This window comes from Bombina bombina, chromosome 8, assembly GCF_027579735.1.
Source record: "Bombina bombina isolate aBomBom1 chromosome 8, aBomBom1.pri, whole genome shotgun sequence".
Classification (NCBI taxonomy): Eukaryota; Metazoa; Chordata; class Amphibia; order Anura; family Bombinatoridae; genus Bombina; species Bombina bombina.
Genome location: NC_069506.1, coordinates 160,467,195 through 160,493,620, shown reverse-complemented (window position 1 = coordinate 160,493,620; position 26,426 = coordinate 160,467,195). Strand labels below are relative to the sequence as shown.

General features: G+C 36.1%; 1 protein-coding gene across 1 annotated transcript in view; it reads right to left on the bottom strand.

Annotated features, from left to right (window-relative positions):
- Window positions 1-18,376, bottom strand: part of EMP3 (epithelial membrane protein 3) — a 97,206-nt gene extending 78,830 nt beyond the window's left edge. The window contains exon 1 of the mRNA XM_053690668.1: window positions 18,203-18,376. The gene's annotated coding sequence lies outside the window, so the exon portion shown is untranslated. The remainder of the gene's footprint in view (window positions 1-18,202) is intronic.
- Window positions 18,377-26,426: the final 8,050 nt, after the last annotated feature.

Genomic DNA, 26,426 nt, shown 5'->3' with positions numbered 1-26,426 from the left:
CATTGCACTGTATCTGAGACATTTTAAACTATGCAACACTTTAACAATAAGAAAAATATAAGTATTATTTTCTACTGAATAAGCCTGAATAACCCTGAATAACTCCTGAAATAACTCAAATATCCTTATGTATTTAATCCTTTTGTAGTTTGATCTCTTTGCTAAGAAGCAGAGCTAAATGTTTAGCAGAGCTAAACAGATCTCTTTAAATACCCTCAGAAAGATAGGGTGGGGTCCCTCCTAATTGCTCACCTATGCAAACAATCTAATTGTTATCTAATTGCAATACTAAAAACCAGAATACAAAAGAATGTAAATTAACTCAAACCTTTAACTATTCAATTTCTGTAGTGAAACTAATTCACAGTTCAGGTCTACCACCTTTAACTATTCAATTTCTGTAGTGAAACTAATTCACAGTTCAGGTCTACCACCTTTCTGAAATAACTCAAATATCCTTATGTATTTAATCCTTTTGTAGTTTGATCTCTTTGCTAAGAAGCAGAGCTAAATGTTTAGCAGAGCTAAACAGATCTCTTTAAATACCCTCAGAAAGATAGGGTGGGGTCCCTCCTAATTGCTCACCTATGCAAACAATCTAATTGTTATCTAATTGCAATACTAAAAACCAGAATACAAAAGAATGTAAATTAACTCAAACCTTTAACTATTCAATTTCTGTAGTGAAACTAATTCACAGTTCAGGTCTACCACCTTTAACTATTCAATTTCTGTAGTGAAACTAATTCACAGTTCAGGTCTACCACCTTTCTGAAATAACTCAAATATCCTTATGTATTTAATCCTTTTGTAGTTTGATCTCTTTGCTAAGAAGCAGAGCTAAATGTTTAGCAGAGCTAAACAGATCTCTTTAAATACCCTCAGAAAGATAGGGTGGGGTCCCTCCTAATTGCTCACCTATGCAAACAATCTAATTGTTATCTAATTGCAATACTAAAAACCAGAATACAAAAGAATGTAAATTAACTCAAACCTTTAACTATTCAATTTCTGTAGTGAAACTAATTCACAGTTCAGGTCTACCACCTTTAACTATTCAATTTCTGTAGTGAAACTAATTCACAGTTCAGGTCTACCACCTTTCTGAAATAACTCAAATATCCTTATGTATTTAATCCTTTTGTAGTTTGATCTCTTTGCTAAGAAGCAGAGCTAAATGTTTAGCAGAGCTAAACAGATCTCTTTAAATACCCTCAGAAAGATAGGGTGGGGTCCCTCCTAATTGCTCACCTATGCAAACAATCTAATTGTTATCTAATTGCAATACTAAAAACCAGAATACAAAAGAATGTAAATTAACTCAAACCTTTAACTATTCAATTTCTGTAGTGAAACTAATTCACAGTTCAGGTCTACCACCTTTAACTATTCAATTTCTGTAGTGAAACTAATTCACAGTTCAGGTCTACCACCTATAAAAAAACAAAATATAAAGTTAATAGAAATACAAAATATATTATCTGAAAGTACAAACTATTCAAGTAACAACAATTTAAAAGAGAAATGTTATATACCTTTCTGAAATAACTCAAATATCCTTATGTATTTAATCCTTTTGTAGTTTGATCTCTTTGCTAAGAAGCAGAGCTAAACAGATCTCTTTAAATACCCTCAGAAAGATAGGGTGGGGTCCCTCCTAATTGCTCACCTATGCAAACAATCTAATTGTTATCTAATTGCAATACTAAAAACCAGAATACAAAAGAATGTAAATTAACTCAAACCTTTAACTATTCAATTTCTGTAGTGAAACTAATTCACAGTTCAGGTCTACCACCTTTAACTATTCAATTTCTGTAGTGAAACTAATTCACAGTTCAGGTCTACCACCTATAAAAAAACAAAATATAAAGTTAATAGAAATACAAAATATATTATCTGAAAGTACAAACTATTCAAGTAACAACAATTTAAAAGAGAAATGTTATATACCTTTCTGAAATAACTCAAATATCCTTATGTATTTAATCCTTTTGTAGTTTGATCTCTTTGCTAAGAAGCAGAGCTAAACAGATCTCTTTAAATACCCTCAGAAAGATAGGGTGGGGTCCCTCCTAATTGCTCACCTATGCAAACAATCTAATTGTTATCTAATTGCAATACTAAAAACCAGAATACAAAAGAATGTAAATTAACTCAAACCTTTAACTATTCAATTTCTGTAGTGAAACTAATTCACAGTTCAGGTCTACCACCTTTAACTATTCAATTTCTGTAGTGAAACTAATTCACAGTTCAGGTCTACCACCTTTCTGAAATAACTCAAATATCCTTATGTATTTAATCCTTTTGTAGTTTGATCTCTTTGCTAAGAAGCAGAGCTAAATGTTTAGCAGAGCTAAACAGATCTCTTTAAATACCCTCAGAAAGATAGGGTGGGGTCCCTCCTAATTGCTCACCTATGCAAACAATCTAATTGTTATCTAATTGCAATACTAAAAACCAGAATACAAAAGAATGTAAATTAACTCAAACCTTTAACTATTCAATTTCTGTAGTGAAACTAATTCACAGTTCAGGTCTACCACCTTTAACTATTCAATTTCTGTAGTGAAACTAATTCACAGTTCAGGTCTACCACCTATAAAAAAACAAAATATAAAGTTAATAGAAATACAAAATATATTATCTGAAAGTACAAACTATTCAAGTAACAACAATTTAAAAGAGAAATGTTATATACCTTTCTGAAATAACTCAAATATCCTTATGTATTTAATCCTTTTGTAGTTTGATCTCTTTGCTAAGAAGCAGAGCTAAATGTTTAGCAGAGCTAAACAGATCTCTTTAAATACCCTCAGAAAGATAGGGTGGGGTCCCTCCTAATTGCTCACCTATGCAAACAATCTAATTGTTATCTAATTGCAATACTAAAAACCAGAATACAAAAGAATGTAAATTAACTCAAACCTTTAACTATTCAATTTCTGTAGTGAAACTAATTCACAGTTCAGGTCTACCACCTTTAACTATTCAATTTCTGTAGTGAAACTAATTCACAGTTCAGGTCTACCACCTATAAAAAAACAAAATATAAAGTTAATAGAAATACAAAATATATTATCTGAAAGTACAAACTATTCAAGTAACAACAATTTAAAAGAGAAATGTTATATACCTTTCTGAAATAACTCAAATATCCTTATGTATTTAATCCTTTTGTAGTTTGATCTCTTTGCTAAGAAGCAGAGCTAAACAGATCTCTTTAAATACCCTCAGAAAGATAGGGTGGGGTCCCTCCTAATTGCTCACCTATGCAAACAATCTAATTGTTATCTAATTGCAATACTAAAAACCAGATTACAAAAGAATGTAAATTAACTCAAACCTTTAACTATTCAATTTCTGTAGTGAAACTAATTCACAGTTCAGGTCTACCACCTTTAACTATTCAATTTCTGTAGTGAAACTAATTCACAGTTCAGGTCTACCACCTTTAACTATTCAATTTCTGTAGTGAAACTAATTCACAGTTCAGGTCTACCACCTTTAACTATTCAATTTCTGTAGTGAAACTAATTCACAGTTCAGGTCTACCACCTTTAACTATTCAATTTCTGTAGTGAAACTAATTCACAGTTCAGGTCTACCACCTTTAACTATTCAATTTCTGTAGTGAAACTAATTCACAGTTCAGGTCTACCACCTTTCTGAAATAACTCAAATATCCTTATGTATTTAATCCTTTTGTAGTTTGATCTCTTTGCTAAGAAGCAGAGCTTCTGCATCCTATGAACATGTGCTGTCTATCATGATACACTGCATGCATCATATGTGCCTGTGCTGACTGCATCCTATGAACATGTGCTGCCAGTCATAACATACTGCATGCATCCTATGTGCCTGTGCTGACTGCATCCTATGAACATGTGCTGCCAGTTATGACATACTGTATGCATCCTATGTGCCTGTGCTGCTTGCATCCTATGAACATGTGCTGTCTATCATGACCTACTGCATGCATCCTGTCTATGTCCCTGTGCTGCTTGCATCCTATGAACATGTGCTGCCTATCATGACCTACTGTACGCATCCTGACTATGTGCCTGTGCTGACTGCATCCTATGAACATGTGCTGCCAGTCATGACATACTGCATGCATCCTATGTGCCTGTGCTGCTTGCATCCTATGAACATGTGCTGCCTATCATGACCTACTGCACGCATCCTGACTATGTGCCTGTGCTGACTGCATCCTATGAACATGTGCTGCCAGTCATGACATACTGCATGCATCCTATGTGCCTGTGCTGCTTGCATCCTATGAACATGTGCTGCCTATCATGAACTACTGCATGCATCCTGACTATCTGCCTGTGCTCACTGCATCCTATGAACATGTGCTGTCTGTCATGACCTACTGCACGCATCCTGACTATGTGCCTCTGCTGACTGCATCCTATGAACATGTGCTGTCTGTCATGACCTACTGCATGTATCCTGACTATGTGCCTGTGCTGCTTGCATCCTATGAACATGTGCTGCCTATCATGACCTACTGCATGCATCCTGACTATGTGCCTGTGCTGACTGCATCCTATGAACATGTGAAGTCTGTCATGACCTACTGCACGCATCCTGACTATGTGCCTGTGCTGACTGCATCCTATGAACATGTGCTGTCTGTCATGACCTACTGCATGTATCCTGACTATGTGCCTGTGCTGACTGCATCCTATGAACATGTGCTGCCTGTCATGACCTACTGCACGCATCCTGACTATGTGCCTGTGCTGACTGCCATGACCTACTGCATGCATCCTGACTTTGTGCCTGTGCTGACTGCATCCTATGAACATGTGCTGTCTGTCATTACCTACTGCACGCATCCTGACTATGTGCCTGTGCCGACTGCATCCTATGAACATGTGCTGTCTGTCATAACCTACTGCATGCATCCTAACTATGTGCCTGTGCTGACTGCATCCTATGAACATGTGCTGCCTATCATGACCTACTGCATGCAACCATGACTATGTGCATGTGCTGACTGCATCCTATGAACATGTGCTGTCTATCATGACCTACTGCACGCATCCTGACTATGTGCCTGTGCTGACTGCATCCTATGAACATGTGCTGCCAGTTATGACATACTGCATGCATCCTATGTGCCTGTGCTGCTTGCATCCTATGAACATGTGCTGCCTATCATGACCTACTGCATGTATTCTGACAATGAACCAGTGCTGCTTGCTTTGAACCATTCCTTTTATATTCTGACTTGGAATTTGCTATTCAGTACTTTACTATAGTTACTTGCCACAAGCTTCCTGCTCATCTAACGGTTTTTGTAGTCCAATTATTTCCTTTTTTTCTTTTATAAACATATTTACTGCCTTTCTGTCCTTTGCAGTATTTCATTTTCAATCTTAGCCAATTTAATTTACACAACTCACATTTTGTTTAGTACTTGAAATGATGAATAAGTACTATTCTCATTCAATAATTTAAAAGCCCATTTTTTTTTTCTTATCTTACATTTTTATTGAGCCACATTGGTTGAGATTTATTGATTCTACTTTTATTTCCATATGTTATTTACTGAGATTTTTATTTGTTCATTAAAGATTAAAATGCTCTCTGTTTATCTTTTACAATTGATAGAAAACGTTATACAATGTGTGCTGTTTAAACATTCCCTTTATTGAAGTAAACTCAGATTATAGTGCTGAGGGATTTAGGGAACTTTTTCGATACAGATTCCTTTATGAAATTAAGACAAATTTGACAGTGTATTTAAAAAAATAAAAATAAAGCTCTTTCAGATATTTTGGAGGCTAAGCATTCATTACCTATAAATATCTGCCTGTAGATCTGATATTTAATCACATAAATGCACAAGTAGGAAGTTGTGTCGTAATAGGCCATGAAGCATTTATTAGATTGCCTTGATAGCTTTTTAAAACCACTTGTTTAAGAATAATTATTAATTACAGAATTAACTAGTGATTGAATGATTTAATGTTTACTTGAAACCATTGAATTCCATTGAATTCCTTAAGACCAACAATATCTTCTCATACAGGGCCTGATATTTAAAGGGACAGTCAACTCAAAATGTTTTATTGTTTAAAAAGATAATCCCTTTATCACCCATTCCCCAGTTTTTCACAGCCAACGTGGTTATATTTATACACTTTTTACCTCTGTGATTGCCCTCTGATCACATGACTTTTTATTTATTATCTATTGACTTGCATTGTAGCCAATTAGTGCTGTGTCTGCCACAACCCATGGGCGTTAGCCAGCATGGAGAGAAATCATACAAAATCTTAGGGATTTTTTTATATCTTATATTGTAATGTAAGAGTGTCTCTTTCACTTCAAGAAGCCTACACAGTGAGATAAACATCTTTTAAACTAAAATTTGTGTTTCTAACATTTTTTTAGGGACCTCTCCGTACAGACGAGCTGTCTTAGATCATCTCACCTCAGTGGCGAGCTTTCGAATATTAGGCCCACAGAATGAATTTGTATCTTCAGGTTTGCATCACTTTCATAATGCCCATCATCCCCCCCCCCCATACAACAACCCAGTAATTGGATGGTGGGAGGCAATCCTCATTTATAGAGGTTACAGAGGCTGCTTTATTTTTCATTAATAAATCTACAATTTGTGTGAATTTTTTACATTCGGAGTCTAAAAAGTTTGGTGTGAGGTTTACTAGTTGTTGTTGGACAAAGCCAAATTGATTTCCTAGATGTAATAATTACTCTGGCCTACAGTCTTTATAAAAATGTGTCACAAACCCACTAAGAAGGATTTTTTTTCTCACTTTAAAATTTCTGCAGAGAAATAAAACAAAACACACTCTCTGGTAAAAGTTCAAACTTCAAACATTTTGAAAAGCAATACATTATTGGAAAATAAATCTGCAAAAGGACCCAGTCACATAAGTTAGGGACATTTCAGTTTCATAAAACTCTTAAGGGAATTTTAGGCAATTCATAAAATATTTTGAAAATATCTGCCCAATTTGTTTCCTGATGAAAAACTAAAACCTTTAGTTGAGAGGGTCATTTTGTTGCAAAAAGGAAACAGTAAATATTGTAGGTTATGCATGCTTTTTGCTCTAAGTAATTAGTTAAAGTGAATGTAAATTTTGATGCTAAAGTGCCCAGTTTTTCAAACTTCGATTAAAAACAGGGGCACTTTAATTCATCAAAATTTACATTTCACTCCTGTTGTGGAAAAAAACTTACTTTTTAAACTTCACAGCAGCTCCAGCTTCCTCCACCCGTTTCAAAGCCTCTTCCTGGGTCTAAAATGAGGCATCTGGCTTTCTCCAATCACAGCGTTGAATCAGACACTGATTCCCCCGGGGGGGAAGCTGTGATTGGAGGATGACCTATCAATCATTTCTGACATCAGAAATGGCTTGTGAGACCGGAGGAAGCTGGAGCTGCTGTGAAGTTTAAAAGTAAGTATTTTTTCACAACAGGAGTGAAATGTAAATTTTGATGAATTAAAGTGCCCCTGTTTTTAATCTAAGTTTTAAAAACCGGACACTTTAGCATCAAAATTTACATTCACTTTAAGGTATAGAGGATATTATGTGTTTTAGAGCAAGATGTAAACACGTGACTCTATTATTATTATTATGGGTAGTTTTGTTTCTACTGTAACCAGGATGTCTTATTCAATCAATCACTATATGATGAACTGTCTTACCACTTGTGTGGTCTGCTTAATAACATGGATTCAGTGTAATAGGTTAAATTGAGCTAGTTTTACCAGTTGAGCACAACTGCGATTTACACTAGAATCATTACCGTGATCTCAGAGCTGTAGTTAACTGTTACGCAAGTCAAAAAAGTTGCACAAAGCACATCAAAAATACATTACAAAGTACAGTTACACTCATAATAACACCATATAATAAAAATTATTTTAAAAAATATTGCACAAAAAAGTTATAAGGGCTCAAAGATATGAGATCTCAGGGGTTAGAAAAAAAAAAGACAAAGGACTTTAACATTGAGATACATACATATATGTGTATATATGTATTTACAGATATAAAAACATAAATACATATATAGACATATATAGAAGTGTATTGGAGCCCTTTGCCGTTAGGTAGATGAGAACATGTAAAAGCATATTTATAAAATATTCATATTTTTACGTCAGGTTTGCGATATATATGCGATCGGGCTTGCGCATATTAGAATATGCGATTGGGTACGCACATATGAGAACATGTGATTGTATTTGCAAAGGAGTCGGGGGATTTATTTCCACTTTTTTCTATCCATTGACTTCTATTGGGGAATAGGTTATTGTTTGCGCGACAGTCTAATTGCACTAAAAGTAAACTGTTTGCGCTTGTCGGGTCAGCGCAAGAACATTAACTTTTTATTTTCAACTCATAATGCCAGTGCGACCCGAAGAGTGCAAAAAGATTACTTCTAGCGCAATTAGCGCTCTAGCGGAAACGGTAAATGCTGCGCCACTTGTAATCTAGCCCTCTGTTTTTAAATTCCTTTAGATAGCAGGCTATTGTAAGGATTTCACAGTTACAGTTGAGGGAAACCTTTAAGAATTATTTCCATTTGATTTCAGGTTAGAATACAATGTTGCTTGTTGTAGTAAGAGTTTGCATTTGTAAGCTATTCTGTATTATTTTAAAGAGACAGTAAAGTTAAAATTAAGTATACAATATAAAGAAGGGAGATTATACAGCAACCGCAATTAGATTGCTATAAAGATAGACAGGGATTTCAGCACATACTTATGTGCTGAAATCCCTGTCTATCTTTATAGCAATCTAATTGCGGTTGCTGTATAATCTCCCTTCTTTATATTGTATACCTAAATAATTTAAGGGTCTGCACATTTGCTATTTTTTCCTTCATATAAGGTTTTGCTACACCTGGGCGTTGCCATATAGTCCAAGGTAAAGAATTAATTTTTGGCTTTACTAGCCTCCCTTTCCCTATCTTATCAAAGTTAAAATTAAGCTCAAAGAGATTGGATAGATCAAGAAGTTTTAAACAACTTAACAATTTACTTCTATTATCAATTTTGCTTAGCTCTCTTGGTATCCTTTCTTATGTTGAAATGATTTTTATTATTATTTGGTTACAACACAATAAAACAATACAAAACTTTTCACATTACCCCATTTGTACATTAGGGTTTTCATAAAGGTTGTTACAAATCAAAACTCATTGGGATTACAGGTTACATAAATCTCATGACATTATATCTTCCTATATTTGATACCCTGTGTAGTTTCCCTATCCTCATGTACTTTTTACTGCCTTCATGTTTTGCTTATCCTTACTATCCCCCCCTCCCCACCCTATACCCACCCTCTCCCTATCAGGAGGTGCCATTATACCGCTAACAAGCCTACAAGTCCTCTCGAGGTGATGACGCCCAGTTATCTCCACTAATCTCTCTCATGGGGGGAGAATCCTATCTCTGAAATAGGCTTCTCCATTTAGTCCAGTAAATTGTTGTCTCCCAGTCCTTCCTTCATGGTTATTCCCTAAACCTTAGTACCCAATAGAACCAAGTATTTTGAAACTGCTCAGTCTGTCCTTGTGCCCATGCAGCTAGTTCTGACAATATGTAGGTCTCCTTGATTTTTCCTATCACTTCCTGCCATGAGGGCACTCCCACCTTCCAATGTGGTATCCTTTCTTAAAGGGGCAGTCTACTCCAGAATTGTTATTGTTTTAAAAGATAAATAATCCCTCACCCATTCCCCAGTTTTGCATAACCAACACAGGTATATATGGCACAGATGAACTAACACACTCTAGCTGTGAAAAACTGTCAAATGCATTGAGATAAGAGGAGGACTTCAAAATAGCGCCATCTTTACATGAGAAGGAAGGTACAGATCCCACTAACGTGTTTCGGTATTAGCCGTAATCATAGCTATATGTACGGCTAATGCTGAAATGCATTAGCGGGATCTGTACCTTCCTTCTCGTTTAAAGAGGGCACTATTTTGATTTACTGTTTAAACCTTGCTGATATGGAAATAAAAGTTATGTTTTATGACTAATGGATTCGTCCTGTCCTCAATTATTTGTAATATATGCACTTTGGGGAAAGTGAGCACAGCTGAACGCCCAGGGATCTTGATCTGAGGGGAGAGTCATGTCACCGGGTGCAGGTATTCCAGTGGAGGAGGCGGCATGTGACATCAGTGGAACAAACCAGAGAGTCGATAGAGGGAGAGCAAACAACTCGCAGGCAGCAGGGCACAGAGCGGCTGAGCCGGATAGCCCGCAACTGTAGATGCTCAAAATGTTAGTCTCATGTGGACCGATCTCCTATAAGCAGGATCACAGATGAGCCGATCCCCACTACTCTTGGACTGCACCCGGTAAGAAGACAGTTCACTGGTGACTAACTTTATCTCCTAAGAACTCAGACTGGCAATGTTTACATGTTTAATACCATGATTGTGACCCTTTAGGTGCCAAGACACTGTTTGTACTGTCCCTTTAAAGAGTAAAACTTGGTGAGCGCAAAAGCTTTAGCAATCTTTGCATTTTAAAAAAGTGAACCCTTATTCCAGTTCCTAATCCTACCCAAAGCACTAACCTATTTGTAGCCCTGAATCAATATTTCTGCCAGAACATATACCCCATATTTAAGTTTTATTAGACAAATAACAAAACTAAAATTATAGAATATACAAATGTATCAAAGCTCTATGAAAAATAGAACTTAAAGACAAAGAAGAGAAAACTCAGTTAAGATTTCAGAAATAAAAACTAGTAATAAACAATCAATTTAGTGGGGAAGTTTCTTAATTTAGATTTAACCCAAGGCCTTTAAGATTTATCCTTCAGACTTCTATGAATACTCTTATTTCTCACACACGCTAATGCTTATGTCGCCAAACACGAAAATATATTGCCTAAAAGAGAATAAAAAGCTGACAGTATATAATTCCCCAGGCATAGGTGTCTTCACATGAAGAATGAATGATCAGGTTTGGTTATAGTATGTATGCTTCTCTGTGCCCATTCATTTAAAACTAATTCTGAATCAATAAGAAATACATTTATTGCAAACATGGCCTTGAGTATTTTACACCAAAATCTCATGAATCAATGTAAAGAAAGTAAAAAATGTAATTTGACATATTCTGCCATTTCTTGTAGGTATCAGACAAATGAACATTAATACATTTTTAGCAAGTACAGTACAATATCATATAACAAGACATAAAATCAGGAAGGAAACAGATTTTTTACAACATCTGTGGCTCTGATTGTGTCATTTTGATAAAACAATTATGTAGAGGGTTATATTGCATAAGTAATGGTTAGCGCTAGGTTCAGTTAAGTTTTGCAATAATGAGAGGGATAGGTTTATGGGATGGAATGGTGTTTGCCACATGTTTTGTTTTACTAGAGTTATTAAACTACTGGACACAACTACAATATAATAGGTACTACTCATTATGATATCGCTTTTCCTCCTGTTCCTGCAGCTCTCTTTAAAGGCAATCTCTTATTTTGACCCCTTAAAGTTGCCAGATGGCTATGCTCTGCCTCTTCATACTGGGGACTGCCATCTTGGTTTTAAGATATTCTGACAGACTGTGACAGAAGCGGTACACACTGACACATCATTGAGATTGTCAACTTTTTGGGGGATATTTATCAAAGCCTCAACCGCAAATACACCGGAATTCCGCAGCGTAATTGTTGCAAGCTTGATCCGACCTAGTTATCAAAGCCTACAGACCGGCAAATGTTGAAATCTGTGACGTATCATACGATCGATGCTTACGTCATTACAAATGTTCCGAATACACATTCGGCTCTATTTGACACTTTTTCCCATTTACCAAATAGTTAAAAGGTACGCTTGCGGCTATTCCGACCCAGCATACCAAGTTTTCAATCCGCCACCCTGGAGACCGCGAATGCCATAGAAATCAATGGGAGTCTGAAAGCACTGAAAACTTATGTTTGATGCTGCCAGATATCCCATTGATTTATATGGTAGAAAAAAAGAGACGTTTACACTTAACACCCTAACATAAACTTAGAGTTTAAACACCCCTAATCTGCCGCCCATGACATTGCCGCAACCTAAATAAAATGTATTAACCCCTATTCCGCCGCTCCCCGATACCGCCGACACTAAATAAACTTATTAATCCCTAAACCCCTGGCCTCCCACATCACTACCACTAACTAAACCTATTAACCCCTAAACCGTCAGGCCCCACATCGCCATAAACTAAATTAAGCTATTAACCCCTAAACCTAACAACCCACTAACTTTAAATTAAAATTACAACATCCCTATCTTAAAATAAATTTAAACTTACCTGTAGAATTAAAATAAACTATTTTAAAATATTAATTAACCTACCCTAACTATTATACTACAATTAAATTAAACTACCAATAAAATTAACTAAATTACATATTAAAAAACCCTAACCCTACTGAAATGATTTAAATAAACTATTAAACCATATTGAAAGTACTACATTACCACAAAAAAAACTTACAAAAAAAAAGCCCCCCCAAAATAAAAAGAAACCCTAGAATACAATAAACTGCCAATGGCCCTTAAAAAGGCCTTTTGTGGACATTGCCCCAAAGATATCAGCTCTTTTACCTGTAAAAAAAAATACAAACACCCCCCCTCCAACAGCCAAACCTTTTTATTGGATAATTATGCAGTCGCATTGCCGAGTTCTACCTAGGTAGAACAAATATGGCGTCGCGCATGTGCATTTTCAGATACTTCTTGCAACGCATGCACATATGTTAATTATCTTCTACTGCTTCAGCCACGCACGTCATCAACACCGTGCCAGATGCCGAAGCTCGTGACATGGGACTGGGCGTGGGCACCAGATCTCTGAAGACTGATGAACGCTGTGGTAGCAGTTCGCAGTTCAATTATGACATTGATAATATATGCACATGCAATATTGCTGATATACAAAAATGGAAGACTATAGTTTCACAGTGCATTGCGCATGCGAGTGCCCACAAGTTACAGTGCACATGCCAAGACTGGGGACCGGCACTTATTTAAAAATTCAAATTACAACATCAGTGCTGCAACGCAATCGGATGAAGGGCGACACCTTGACTAAGTTTTTATGTATTTTGTACTACGTTCCAAAAGTAAAGATTTCTAACCCTTTGACAAAAGATATTATTAAAACAATCAGCAATAATATATAGAAATTAATCCACTATAAAAATGTACAGCTACTGCTCTGTTTCATGCAACCCTAACCTGAAGTACACGATACAGCTGTCAAAAGCAGACACCCTCACTGATCTATAAATGCACACTGCTTCTGTCTCAGGCTGTGAGAATACATATTCTCCAAGATGGCAGCCCCCAGGATGAAGAGGCGGAGCTTCACCAACTGGCAACTTTAAACCCTTAACCGAAATGGATGTATATATATTTCCGAGCTGCAGGAAGCTCCAGCAGTCTCGGCTGTTAAAGGGACATTCCAGTCAAAAAATAATTGCACATAGATGTATTACATATTTGAGTAGAAACATATTTGCAATATAGATGTATTGATAAAAATGCTTCTAGTGAATGTTATCACTGTTTTAGTGTTAACATTTTTCTCTGCACGTGCATGTGAAGCATAGCTAGATATTGTCACTGCACACACATTTTAAATAATGCAGCTGCTCTGATCATCAGTGGGGCTTGTATCATGTCAGCAATAACCAAATTGAGAAATTACCAGATGGTACAAGCACCTTAGGCTCTCTGAGCAAGTGCTGTGTTTAAAATGCTGGTGCACGGTGCATACTTAAACACACCTTTGAAACAGCTATATCTTTTATTAGAAGTATTTTTGCTAATACATTTATATTACAAAAATGTTTCTGTTCAATACCGAAATGCATCCATGTTGTTTCCAATTTTGGCTGGAATATCCCTTTAAGTTACAGCTGAGAGCATGAGTTCCTGAGCTCTAGGTATCTGCCTGCGAATGGAACCAGCAAAGTGTTGAGAAACAACATTCACCTCATTAAGCATCATTTACTAATCATTATTATTTAAGCAATTAAATATATATTTCATTCATATGAAGAGCAGTATTTAAAAATGTAGAAATAATGTTTTAAGTAAAAGCTGTTTACATTTCATTTTAACCAAAATTCATTAAAATTATGGGGGGAGATAAAAAAACTGAAATTAAAATCCTCCATGTCTCAAAATTAAATCAATGTAAATATTTGCATAGGAAATTAGCACATCTAGGCAAGTATCCCCACTTGCTTTCCCCCAGAAATTCTTAATATACAATGTTACCAATGCACAAGAGAATTGTGGGTAAGATATGCAAATTAGATATGCAAATTATATCTAATTTGTGCATTGGTAACATTGTATATTAAGAATTTCTGGGGAAAAGCAAGCGGGGATACTTGCCTAGATGTGCTAATTTCCTATGCAAATATTTACATTGATTTCATTTCATTTTAAAATGATATACTAGTATCAGTCTGCACTTCCTACTAATGTTAATAGGTTGATAGATAGATACTCTATATGAATTTCCATAAATCATTAGCAATATGTACATATCAACCAGGAAGTGCCTATCAGCCAATAAGCATTAACTGGAAGTGCCACTGCCTATCAGCCAATGAGCATCAATAAGACGTTCACAACTGATACAGCTGTATTCGTTTCAATTTCAATCATTTTGGTTTCTACAATAAAAAAACAACAACAATAAAAAACAACCTGTTTAGATGCTGCTTCGCTAATATGGATGACACAACATTTCTGAGTATCTTTCAGTAGAGTGTGCCAGTTTGTTACCATGTTGAACATGCATGAGCACCATGTTAATGAGCCAGTGCTGGTTAAAAAGAAATGAAATCAGTGCTATCATAATAAACCATATTAAATGCTTCTAACAAATTCTTCAGTACTCCCATTCTACAAAGCACTGTATGTGACAAAAGAAAATAATACACTTGTACTTTTTGTAATTAGTGTACTGAACATCATGTTCTAGAACTGTACATCTTCGTAAACTGTATTGCAGTGCTTGGAGCTGAGATCTTAGCACATTCATCCAGAATTTTAGATTTGTTCAGCAACTTTTTTCTGCTTTGCTTTAGTACATCCTACTCAATTTATAAGTAATAGTAAGGAAATATATCGTACCACTTGATTAATGTTGTGGATGTCAGAAAACTCAAAATTACATGAAAAAAATGTTCCAGATCCATGGAAGTACAAATAGTCCATCCAATACAATGTTAATTTTAAGACTATTCAATCTTGTGTACTTTGACATATATCCTCTTGGTGTCTCTGGTATCAAGGCTAAATTGTGTAATTTGAAGCAAAACAAATTTGTCTGAGATGAATCATGAATCCAGCCCTGTTTTCTTTGATCTGCAATCTGCTGGGGTTTTTTTCTGCTTGTTTATTTGTTTGTTACATAGAAACATAGATTTCAGAAAATAAGAACCAGAATCATTCCTTCTGAAGCATAAGTGTAATTTCTTAGAAAAGCTTTGTGCATATATAAGGCATTCTTGAATTCCCTTAATGTATTTTCTACTGTATTTCTACTGTTTAAACAGATAGATAACACCTTTACTATCCACTCCCCAGATTTGCACAACCAACATTGTTACATTAATATACTTTATAACCTTTAAAACTCTAAATATCTGCCTGTTTCTAAGCCCCTGTAGGCTGCCTTTATCTCAGGGCATTTTATTAGCTTTTCACAGCAAGACAGTGCTAGTTAATGTGTGTCACATAGATAACAATGTACTCACTCTAGTGGAGTTACGAATGAGTCTGCACTGATTGGCTAAAATGCAAGTCTGTAAATAAGGGGGCAGTCTGCAGAGGCTTATATACAAGGTAATCACAGAGGTAAAAAGTGTATTAATATAACTATGTTGGTTGTGCAAAACTAGGGAATGGGTAATAAAGGGATTATAATCTTTTTAAACAATACAAATTCTGGAGTAGACTATCCCTTTAAAATGTATATTAGAATCTTTTAAAATGAATTACTCCTGAACCTGCTACCCACCCAGCTGACTTCATGCCTCTTTGTACCTGTAAAATACCTTCTCTTATGTCTGTAATTTCTTGCTCTACAATTTTTTTTTTAATGATAATGAAATTCACACTTAAAAAGTGGCAAAATCTATATGTTTTCAGAACCCCAAAAACAGTAAATGAAAAAATGAATATTGTTGTATGTCTATCTGAAATGCATAGTGTAACTTCAGTAAATGCCATTCTTATTGACTATTGAACCCGTAACATTAATGAGAAAGAGAATTCCCTTATCATTCCATGATGAAGGTTTTTATTAGCGTGCAGTTTTTAATATGTAGCAACCTGATGCTTCTGCTATGCTAGTCATATGCTAAACAGTACAAGGAGCTATTTCATGAATGGTTTGTATTGGAGCTTATTTAATGCAGCCAATCAGAATCTTACCCCACCTGCTAGATATTTAAGTGCACTGATTTCCAAACAAATTATTTTATATTTCATTAACAAACAAATATAACACATATAATAAAAACAAATAACAACAAATCAAAATCCCAAATTGAAACTCTTCCTCATTGGTACCCATGTTAAATGAGGGCCTATTTTTGTTTTAACTACTGGCTTAGACGCCCATCCATAAAACATATTCACCAGCTATAAAAAAGAAACTCTATTTAAAACATACTATTTCTCTTACTTCATAGGTAGATATTTTGAATGTTCCTGAAATATTTATTGGACATCAGACAGAATTTAGAGTCATCATAATGACTTTCCTTTACTTGTAAGTAAATGAATATCAGGCATTTTCAGTATTTGAACTAAACAGAACACGAAGAGCAAGTAAAATTACAATTTGATCTATTTAGTATCTTAAAAGTAGTAGCTGACTTGTCAAAATATTTCTCCCGGAAAATGATATTAAGAAGAAATGCAACAGATTGTTTCTGATAACCAAAATTATAATAAATTAGAAGCCTGGTGGCACCAAGAAACTCCAGAATTTGCTAAGTAACACCCTAAATACTTTGATAGAAGTACAGAAAATATCTCCAGATAAAGTGAGTGAGAATATCTTAGTCATTCAATAGTTATGTTATTTTGCCTTGACATAAAATGGTGTTTTTTGCACATGGGACAAAGTAAGTGGTGATTTATAAACCAGGAAACTTTCCCTACAGTGTTTGTAAAAGAAAATCACTACCAAAAGTTGTAGAATGTATCAGACTGTAGAACACATGGGTATCCCGAAGAGGGAAAGAGGGAACCTTATTTATATTAACATAAGCAGCTACTTAATACACTATTCTGATATCTTTTTATTACAAAAAAAGAAGCTTCATATTTTGTTTAACATTCTTTATTTAAAGGGACAGTTTACACTATTTCCCTTCTAAAGGGCAATGTAGTTAAAAATTGTTATCCCTTTATTACCCATTCCCGAGTTTTGTATAACCAACAAGGTTATATTAATACACCTTTTACCTCTGAAGGCTCGTGCGGAAACAGGGACATCAAGCGCCATACGGAGCTTGATACATCAGTCCCGTAGACTATCAGCAGAAAAAAAATTAATATATAAATTATGAAGATTTAAAGCAAAAAAAAAAAAGATGAATGTGTAAGAGTTTCCGTTATTCTTGAAACTAAAAGAATTAGACACACTTCAAGCTACATAACTCATTTCATTAGAAGTTCTTTGGAATTCATTTCAATTCTCCCTGCAGCAGGGTCTCCAAACTAAACCACTAACAGCATATGTCTTTTTTTTTTTGTAGTTAAAAAAAAAAAAGATATGTGAGAACCAAAATGAAATGCAAAAAGACTATGTATGGCATAAAATGTACTCATGCTATTCACATAACACATCTACAAAGTTCCTTCCTTCTGGGTGAACACAAAAAAAAAGTTAATATTAATTTTTTTTTTCTAATTTGATTTCTTCAACAAAAAGCTGTAAGGTTAAAACTATGGTGATATGTTGTTTATTTTAGTTTTTACCTATCTAAGAGGTATCCAGACATACAAATAAAGAATTTATCACCATGAACCTTCTAGACTTTTTAGAATTTTGTAGAAAATAAGTTGATAAACTACTGAAATAGAATCTAAATGAGAAACAGCTCTGACAGTTATATATATAGGTATAAAATATCATACCGTTTAGATGGATTTAGAGTAAGTAAATAGTCCTTGTGTATTGGATTTTCTTCTCTGCAGTCTCTCCTTTGCTTTCTGTAACTCACTGTTCACATTGAAGTGATGCTTTCAGTGGGAGTTAACTGTAACTTGTTTGTACAGAGGCTCTCCTCCCCTACTCCAAAACCGATGGTATTCTATATCCACCCCACACTACATAAACCTCATCTCTAAGAGAACTTTGCTAACCATTTTACAGCCTCCCCTCCCCTCCTCGTCCTTCACTTATTTAAAACTGGGCAGCTGTCCACATTTCTCATACTACAAACTTTTTCTCTGTCTTTGACAGATGTTTTTGGTTAAGACAAAAAAAAAAAAGGCAGAGGATAAGATTTGAAATGTGAGAGCAACGTGTTTTTAGCATCTATAAAAAATCTTATATATGTGATAGTATAAAAACTATTAATTTTATTATAAAGTGCTAAAATAATTTTAAATAGTGTATGTAAGGTATAGCTTGGCAGTAATATTAATTACAGTGATTATAAAAAGCTGTATTTTCACCTTGTGGGTGGAAGGAATGAAACTTTGAAAAGTCCCAGCACGTGGTTTCTTTCAGTAAATTGTACTCTTGGTTTTACAAATAGTTAACGAGATGGTACATTTTATGTGTTTGCTCTATATATTCTTTAAGTTTAAACTGTGTTCTATTACTGTCAGTAAATATTGTGTTCTTTAACATGTGTGAATAAGTATAAAAAACAATTTAACTAAATGCTACACTTTAACTTCCTCTGCCTGCCTCTCTCAAATTTGCACCTCTCATATGCGCGGCAAGCAGGGGCGGACTGATCAGCCTGGCAAATAGGACCTGGCCCAAAGGCCCACCATGTAAGGGGGCCTACAAATGGCATCTCCATGGCTCCTGGTGTGATGCTTAAAGGGACACTGTACCCCAAAAAAATCTTTTGTAATTCAGATTGAGCGTGAAATTTTAAGCAACTTTCTAATTTACTCCTATTATCAAATTGTCTTCATTTTCTTGGTATCTTTATTTGAAATGCAAGAATGTAAGTTTAGATGCCGGCCCATTTTTGGTGAACAACCTGGGTTGTCCTTGCTGATTGGTGGATAAATTCATCCACCAATAAAAAAGTGCTGTCCAGAGTACTGGCACAAAAAAAAAGCTTAGGGGCGCGATCCGATATACGGCGTAGTTTGCGGCGCAAGCGAGGGAACCCGCGTCGCCCGCAGTTTCAGCTCGCATCTCGAGCTATCCAATATACGGCGCCGTCAGTTGCTAACGTGCCGTAAGTCGGATAAACCAGCGATGTCCAGAAATCTGCGCAAGTACAAATTTCTGGCGTCGCCAGTGACTTACGCCACGTTAGAAACTGCCGGCGCCTACAAAACCTGACTAAAGTATGAAATCACCCACACTGTCTAACATGCCTCCCTAACATAGCCCGACACGTCTAACACGCCTCCCTAACATAGCCCGACACGTCTAACCCTCTATCCGCTATCCCCCCTCACTATCCTAACAATAAAATATGTATTAACCCCTAAACTGCCGCTCCCGGACCCCGCCACTACCTAATAAAGTTATTAACCCCTAAACCGCCGCTCCCGGACCCCGCCGCCAGCTATATTAAATCTATAACCCCCTAAAGTGAGCCCCTACCCCGCCGCCATCTACCTTACTACCCCCTAAAGTGAGCCCCTACCCCGCCGCCATCTATTTTAAACTGATTAACCCCTAATTTAACCCCCCTACCCCGCCGCCAGCTATATTAAATTATTTAACCCCTAAAATACTAAACTATCCCTACCACTAAATCTAAGTCTAACCCTACAAATAGCCCTGAAAAGGGCTTTTTGCGTGGCATTACCCCAAAGTAAACTGCTCTTTTGCCAGCCCTTAAAAGGGCTTTTGGCGGGGCTTTGTCACAAAGTAATCAGCTCTTTTGCCTACAATCTAAATCCCCCTACACCGCTGCCACCTATAATAAAAGTATTAACCCCTAATCTAATCCCCCTACATCGCCGCCAGCTATATTAACTATATTAACCCTAATTATATTAGGGTTAATATAGTTAATATAATTATTATATTATATATATTAACTATATTAACCCTAATTATATTATGGTTAATATAGTTAATATCGTTATTATATTATATATATATTAAGTATAATAACCCTATCTAACTCTAATATCCCTAACTAAACTCTTATTAAAATAAATCTAATATTAATATTATTAATTAAAATATTCCTATTTAAATCTAAATACTTACCTATAAAATAAACCCTAAGATAGCTACAATGTAATTAATAATTACATTGTAGCTATTTTAGGGTTTATATTTATTTTACAGGTAAATTGTTAATTATTTTAACTAGGTATAATAGCTATTAAATAGTTATTAACTATTTAATAGCTACCTAGTTAAAATAATTACCCAATTACCTGTAAAATAAATCCTAACCTAAGTTACAAATACACCTACACTATCAATAAATTAAATAAACTACAAATATCTATCTTAAAATACAATTAAATAAACTAAACTAAATTACAAAAAACAAACAAACACTAAATTACAAAAAATAAAAAAAAGATTACAAGATTTTTAAGCTAATTACACCTATTCTAAGCCCCCTAATAAAATAATAAAGCCCCCCAAAATAGAAACAATTCCCTACCCTATTCTAAATTAAAAAAAAGTTCAAAGCTCTTTTACCTTACCAGCCCTTAAAAGGGCCTTTTGCGGGGCATGCCCCAAAGGAAACTGCTCTTTTGCCTGAAAAAAAAACACAATACCACCCCCCAACATTACAACCCACCACCCACATACCCCTAATCTAACCCAAACCCCCCTTAAATAAACCTAACACTACCCCCCTGAAGATCTCCCTACCTTATCTTCACCACGCCGGGCCGAACTCCTCATCCGATCCGGGCGATGTCTTTATCCAAGCGGCAAAGAAGAAGTCTTCATCCCGGCGATGTCTTTATCCAAGCGGCAAAGAAAAAGTCTTCATCCCAGCGATGTCTTTATCCAAGCGGCAGCAAAGTCTTCTTCCATCCGGCAGCATCTTCCATCTATCGGCATCTTCAATCTTCATTCTTCGCTCCTCCGACGCGGAGCATCCATCCCGGCCGACGACTGAACGACAAATGAGGTACCTTTAAATGACGTCATCCAAGATGGCGTCCGTCGAATTCCGATTGGCTGATAGGATTCTATCAGCCAATCGGAATTAAGGTAGAAAAATCTGATTGGCTGATTGAATCAGCAAATTAGATTCAAGTTCAATCCGATTGGCTGAACCAATCAGCCAATCAGATTGAGCTCGCATTCTATTGGCTGTTCCGATCAGCCAATAGAATGCGAGCTCAATCTGATTGGCTGATTGGATAAAGACATCGCCTGGATCGGATGAGGAGTTCGGCCCGGCGTGGTGAAGATAAGGTAGGGAGATCTTCAGGGGGGTAGTGTTAGGTTTATTTAAGGGGCGTTTGGGTTAGATTAGGGGTATGTAGGTGGTGGGTTGTAATGTTGAGGGGTGGTATTGTGTTTTTTTTTTAGGCAAAAGATCAGTTTTCTTTGGGGCATGCCCCGCAAAAGGCCCTTTTAAGGGCTGGTAAGGTAAAAGAGCTTTGAACTTTTTTTAATTTAGAATAGGGTAGGGAATTGTTTTTATTTTGGGGGGCTTTATTATTTTATTATTAGCAGCTAGTTTAGGGAGTTACGGGGCTCCAATAGTCAGCGTAAGGCTTCTTACGTCTGCTTTTTGTGGCGAGGTGAAAATGGAGTAAGATTTCTCCATTTTCGCCACGTAAGTCCTTACGCTGTATATTGGATACCAAACTGCGCTGGTTTGGTATATCTGCCTATGGCCCAAAAAACTACGGGCGACGGCAGAAATATACGCGCGTAACTTCTAGGTTACGCCGTATATGTGATACCAAACCAGCACAAATATTGGCGTCGCCAGCTTTTGCGGGCGACGATTTTTATCGGATCGAGCCCCTAGATGCCTTCTTTTTCAAATAATGATAGCAAGAGAACGAAGAAAAATTGATAATAGGAGTAAATTAGAATGTTGCTTAAAATTGCATGCTCTTTCTGAATTACAAAAGAAAAAATTTGGGTTCAGTGTCCCTTTAAGCTGGGGCTGACAGATGCCCTATCAGTAACTAAGCAGTTAAGTGTGGGTTTAGTGGGGGCTCCTGCCCCAGAGTGCCTGGATGTGGGGTTTGTTGGTCGGGAGGCCCTAGAGTAGGGGGGTCTCTCGCTGTGAGAGCCATTAAATGTGCGGTCTGGCCCTGGAGGTTGGGGGCCCTGTATCTGGCACTTGACATTGGGGGACCTGGCCCTGGAGGTTGGGGGCCTAGTGGGGTCAGGGCAGGGAAGCTACTATATTCATTTGAATACATTTGGGTCATTTTGAGACAGTGGGGCACTTCCCTAATTTTTTGCCCAGCGCCCTGATTGGTCTCAGTCCGCCCCTGGCAGCAAGACTTCGATAAAAAGAAGACATGAACTCTTTAGCCCTAATTCTTCTTAGCAGCATTCCTTAGACAGTGTCTAGTGTCTGTGCACTTGCGCAGTATTTCCAATTTTCAAGAGCACACATTACATACCGATCTCTAAGTCAGTTCACTACAGAATAAAGGGGGGCGGAGGACACATTACAATGCAGTAATCATAACAATTATTATTTTATCATTTATCAGATTGAAAATCAGATTAATAATATAGCGGTTTAAATGTACATAAGCTGTAGTTTACAAGGGTACATTGCACTTAAACATTATATACCATCACTTTCAGTTAAAATAAAGCACTAAATATAGGATGGCTGTTAAAAGGAATACAATATATCACTGCAGCTACAAACTGATGATTAAACAAATAAATAATATTGATATTAAAATGGCCTAAATTGAATTTAAAAAAAAAACAGCAAAATTGCACAATTCAAATAGATTTGTACCCACCTTTCATCACATTTGCAAGTTGCAATTGACTCACCATTGTAATCTGTGGAGCAGCATCTATCTAGTAATCGTACACTTTTCAAGGCATAGAACGATCTCCATTGTAAATGGATACTGGCATCACAAAATGACTTCAGAACCTTACAGGACAAAAAAATATTAATATAAGAAAAAAACTTTGACAAAATAGTTCACTCTAGAAGCAGGGCCGCCACTAGAAATTTTGGGCCCCCTGACTTAACCATTGATCAGGCCCCCCCCCCCTCCTTTGACATGTGCAATTTTTGACCAAGTTACTAAAACGTATATGCACTTTATTCTTAAGTGTCTATTTAAACTTGGAAATGTTGTAAAGATAGTAACATAAAAACAGACAGACACACTCATACACTGAAACATACATACACACACACACACACACACACATCCACCCTCACAGAGACATCCACAAAAAACACAGACATACACACCCACCCTCACAGAGGCATCCAGAGAAAATACACAAAGACAAACATACACACACCCTCACAGAGACACCCATAGAAAAAGCTCAAAGACATATGCACACACCCTCACAGACATCCACAGAAAATGCACAAAGACATACACACCCACCCTCACAGAGAGACCCACAGGAAAAAAAAATACATACACACTCATAGAGACACAAACCAAAGCACAAAGACATAAACACAGACACCCACAGAAACACTCACAGGAGGAAACATTTATGCACCTTGCATCCCCTAAATCAACAGTGTGTGACATGCATGATAAAACAAATTGCAGAAATTAAGAGATCACTTTTTAAATAATCATATTTGTAAATGTGCAAACAAAAATAATTCTCTGAATTCAAAATTGTTTGTTTGATTTTCCCCATTTTCCCCAACCAAGAGCACCACTTCAAATATAGTGTACAAATGTTCCCGTTTGTCAGCTGTACTTATGGATTTTGAAAATGCTGTACTCTATATGGTCTTGGTGGAACTATAAGCTCTGGTACTCATACCACAGTTTTAAGTTAACCTATCTCATTTCAAACACTGAGCTATCTTAGTCTGAGAGTATAACATGTTATGCAGATGTAAAAATCTTAGATAAAATGCCTCCTTGCATCTGGAAAGTCCTTGCATAAAGGGGCAGTAAACTGGAATGTTATATATATATATATATATATATATATATATATATATATATATATATATATATATATATATATATATATATATATATATATATATATATATATATATATATATATATATATATATATATATAAAAAGTAAAAAAAATGCATATCTGCCAAAAGGGCACCTGCCATTTGTGTATTGAGGAGGAAACATTTCTGCATAGTTTTGAATATAGAATTTCTACAGCATTGTCAAATAATTATAAATACACTGCTGCTAAAAAAAAAATGTGTTTTTATGGACCCCTGGCCCCACCATACAACTACTACCACACTGAAGTTACAATACGAAATTGCACAAAGAAATAAAAACATTTGCTAAGTAAGACCTACCTCCTCTGCAAATGAAAGTGATCTGCCATTTGACTCAGGTACAAAGTGCCAAGTCTGTCTCACACTGTGCATAGTGGTTTAGTGCACACTCAGAAATCCTCTCAAATGCTAATACTTTACTCCTTATAATAACATTTCCCATGCTCAATTAGCACTCTGCTGTAGTACCCACTGGTGGCTGCCACAATGTTAAAAATTTTTTTTTTAGCTCTTGCCTCATGGGGCCCCCCGGGCCCACTGGGCCCCTGACAGTAGTAACCCCTGTCACCCCTGTCACCCCCTGATGGCGGCCCTGAGAAGTGGCATGAAACCTTAAAAATAAAAATCTAACCCACGCCCCCTTAATGCCGCTGTCAGACTCTCATTTATGTCTGAGAGCTCTCAGAAACATATTCCGTTCTATTAAAGGGACAGTCTACACCAGAATTTTTATTGTTTGAAAAGATATATAATCCCTTTATTACCCATTCCCTAGTTTTGTATTACCAACAGAGTTATATAAATACACTTTTTACCTCTGTGATTACCTTGTATCTAAGCCTCTGCAAACTGCCCCCTTATTTCAGTTCTTTTGACAGACATCCATTTTAGCCAATCAGAGTTTGCTCACTGGAACTCCACGTGCGTGAGCACACTGTTATCTATAAGAGAAACGTAAACTAACACCCTCTAGTGGTGAAAAACTGTCAAAATGATCTGAGAGAAGAGGCGGCCTACAAGGGCTTAGACATTAGCATATGAGCCTCCTAGGTTTAGCTTTCAACTAAAAATACCAAGAGAACAAAGCAAAATTGGTGATAAAAGTAAATTGGAAAATTGTTTAAAATTACATTCTCTATCTGAATCATGAAAGTTTATTTTGGAATAGACTGTCCCTTTAAGTGAGGCAAATATGTTACACCTACAAATATGTAAATTAATCACATTTCAAGCATGTTTCCAAAGTTGTTTCCCATGTAATTGTTTTAACGGCTTAGCAATAGGTTCTAGTTTCATTTACATGATTTCCTGTATTGGCCACTTAAAGGGACATGAAACCCAACATTTGTTCCTTCATGGTTCAGAACATGCAATTTTCCAGTTTACTTTTGTTATCTAATTTGCTTTGTTCTCTTGGTATCCTTTGTTTAAAAGCATATCTAGGTAGGTTGAGGAAAAGCACTACTGGGAGCTAGATGAACACATCATGTATAAGCCAATACAATCGTCTGCCGGCCAACTTGGAAGTACTGTTTTGTTTTTGTTTGTTTTTTGATGATGATGTAGCACATCATTCAATCCGCATGTGTGTTATACGGCATTGATTTTGCCAAGCGCATTGAAGGCTACATAGTGAGCAGCAGGTGGGACTGCTCTCTAGAGGAAAATGCAGGGGGCAAATGATGCACAGTAAGAATAAAAGTCTTTTACTAAAAAAAAAAAATACATACATAAAAAAAAATATTGCGGATTTACTTGCTAACTAACAATTATCATTGGCATAATCGGGAAGTGTTAAATTTACCATCACTTTAAACAAAACTGAACAAGAGTCCAGCACTTCTTAAAATTAGCAACGTTTTGGACCTCCATGGTGCTTAATCATACCTGATAAAAGGATCACTTTTTATTGCAATGTGTATGTATACATATATATATTTTAAATGATACCCCTAAACTAAGTTTAAAAAGGTTTTTGTTAAGCTTGGGAGACATGTCACTGTCTCC